The sequence below is a fragment of the Coregonus clupeaformis genome, unplaced genomic scaffold, assembly GCF_020615455.1.
Source record: "Coregonus clupeaformis isolate EN_2021a unplaced genomic scaffold, ASM2061545v1 scaf0579, whole genome shotgun sequence".
In the NCBI taxonomy this organism is placed as follows: Eukaryota; Metazoa; Chordata; class Actinopteri; order Salmoniformes; family Salmonidae; genus Coregonus; species Coregonus clupeaformis.
The window spans coordinates 34,057-37,103 of NW_025534034.1; positions in this window are offsets into that span (position 1 = coordinate 34,057).

A 3,047-nucleotide genomic window follows, 5' to 3' on the forward strand; every position below is an offset into this window, starting at 1 on the left:
GTGAGAGATTTGGAAGCGTAGCCGATGGGTTTTCCTTCTTGCAGTAGCACTGTCCCTAGTCCATACTTCGACGTGTCCACCTGGAGTCTGAGCTCTTTGTTGGGGTCGTAGTAGGCAAGGATTGGTCCTGGTTCTCTCGTGATCAAGTCTTTCACTTTCTGGAAAGCGATGTCGTGTTGCTTGTCTCAGAGGAACTCACTGGACTGCTTTAGCAGCTGACGCAGGGGTGCATTAGCATTGGAGAGGCTGGGTGCGAACTTGGCTAAGTAGTTGACCATGCCAAGCACTGTTTCCAGCTCTGCATGGTTCTTTGGTGGTTCCATTTCCTTTATGGCTGAGATATTCTGCGGATCTGGCTTGATTCCATTCGCTGTGAGAAGATGTCCGAAGTAGCTGACCTCTGTAGCGCCGACTGTGCTCTTCTCTGGGTTGAGCCGGACTCCCCTCTCGCGGGACCTTTGCAGCATCGCGCTGAGGTTTCTGTCGTGTTCCTCTTTGGTTCGACAATAGACAAGGATGTCGTCCACAATTGCCACAACTCCGTCGAGGCCTTCGTACACCTCGTCGATCTTTCGCTGAAACTCGTCTTGGGCTGAGATAATCCCAAAAGGCAGGCGATGGAACCTGTAGCGTCCAAACGGTGTGTTGCACGTTGTGAGCTTAGATGACTCTTCTGTGAGCTTGATAGCCCAGTAGCATGATCTGGCGTCCATGACACTGAAGTAGCGTGCGCCCGCTAGCTTGTGTGTGATGCCATCTAGCGTCGGTAAGGGGTAATGGGGGTGTTTGATAGCCTTGTTCAAGTCTCTTGGGTCGAGACATACTCTGAGCTTGCCTGTGCGTGGTTTCTCTACCACCACTAACGTGTTTACCCAATCCGTCGGTTCTGTAACCTTGGTGACGATGTCAGATTGCTCCATGCTCTCCAACTCTTTCTTCAGACGGGCGCGGAGAGCAAGTGGAATCTTTCTCGGTGGGTAGACCACAGGGGTTGCGTCTCGGTAGAGGTGAATGGTACATTCTCCTGGGAATAGTCCTATTCCTGTAAAAACATCAGCAAACTCCTCCATGACATTCTCTATCTCTACTGGTGCTGTCACTGATAAAACTAGCTTGATAAGGTCCATGTCTAAACATGCTTTAAGACCTAGCACTGCAGGTGCTCGAGTGTCAACAATGTAAAAGTCCAACATCATGTCCCTTTCCTTGTATTTATATTTGAAAGTGCATGTGCCTTTTACTGGGAGCTGTTTACCACCATAACCAGTCAGTCTGCACATGGTGGGCTGTAGCTCGCACTCAGATGTCAAGCTTCTGTACTTATTCAGAGGAATAATGTTTACTTGTGCACCAGTGTCTAGTTTGAATTTTAGCTGTGTGCCTTGTCTCAATGTCAGCAAAGGCTTGCTCTGTCTCTGATATCTGACTTTTCTGTGTCACTGAATCAATAAACAGTTCATCAGCATTTGACTCTTTGATTGACATTTCATCTTCACTCACTGTATGTACTGTTTTTCCACTGTAAGCTCTGCACACTTTTGCAAAGAGATTCCATTTTCCACATTTAGTACACTGTTTGCCTTTAGCTGGGCAATTCCCCTGTTCGCCATGCACTTTGTATCCACAATATCCACATGTTTTGTGTCGCTCTGTTTTGGAGTTCTGTCTGTCTCCGTTCTGAAACATGCTCTCTGGGCACCAGAGGTGTGTTTTGATGTCTGCCTGACTGCATGCTCTGCTTGTTCACGTGATGCGCTCGTGCTGCCGCCCGAAATGGTTTTCATCTGAACCCGTGCCAGCTCGTGAGATCTGGCTATGTCGATAGCTTTGTCCAGCGTTAGCTCTGATCCAACATTCAAAAGTTTCTCTCTCACTCGCGTTGAGTGTATTCCAAATACAATACGGTCCCTGACCATCTCATCCTTGTTTCCATATTCACAGTCTTTCACAAGCAGACGCAGCTCAGTGACAAACTGTTCAAACGATTCGCTAGCGCCTTGTACTTTCTCATGGAATTTGTACCTAGTGAAAATTGTATTGGTCTTTGGCACAACATATGCTTCAAAACGATCGTAGTATGTTTTCAGTACCTTTGATTCAGCCTCGGTAAGTGTCCATGTGTTGTAAATGTCTCTCCCTTTTTCACCGATCCAGAGGAGCAGGTAGCTGCACTTTTCCTCTTCTCCTCTTTCCTTCAGAGGACCGTGAACATCAGCTCCACATGCTGTTTGAACTTACGCCATGCATCGGGTAGATTTGTAGACCCCCAAAATCCATCTTTTAGTCCTTTTACTCTGACACCATGTCTTGTTTTGTATGCTTAACTAGCTATAACTGGCATGTTCATGTGTCTCCGGCCATGATCCTCTTTAGAATGACCTTACCACCTGGGTGGTCTTAACCAATCATAGCACAGTATGATATGACTGTAGAATGCATCCAATTACAATTCAGTATGCTGACACATATGAATATTACAGCAGGGAAGGAATGTAGAAATGGAAAATATTTACTGGGCCCAGCTTCAAACCAACACCTTAACTTTAGACGACTTGACCAGAAACAACTGAATATGTGTTATTGTACTAGATGGAGTTTCTGCTATATTGTTTACACTGATCTATCATCAGCAAAACTGGAGAAAAGGGTAGACATTGCATTATACGTGAATGAAAGATACAAAAACTCATTGATTTCAACCGTTGATTCATATTGACCTTGTCATTTATTGGCCAGAGAAAAGTTTAAGTCACCAGCTACAGCTGAAATGTTATATTTTGTATTTTCATTGTTAAGAATGCCACAGAGTAAGTTATGATTGCTTTTCCCCACATACATAACTAAGTATGGGTTGATGCCATGAGCGCATGCTAAGGATTCTTCCTCTTACGGTAACAGTTAAGGTTGTCTTCAGTGTTTAACCCACTGTCATGAATTATGTCTCTTTCAAGACCGTGATCGTAAAGATACACCTCTCTAAATGTTACCACACTGTCCCCCTCCCTTTCATTATGTGCAATGATTTTGACATTCCCTCTTGAGTCTTA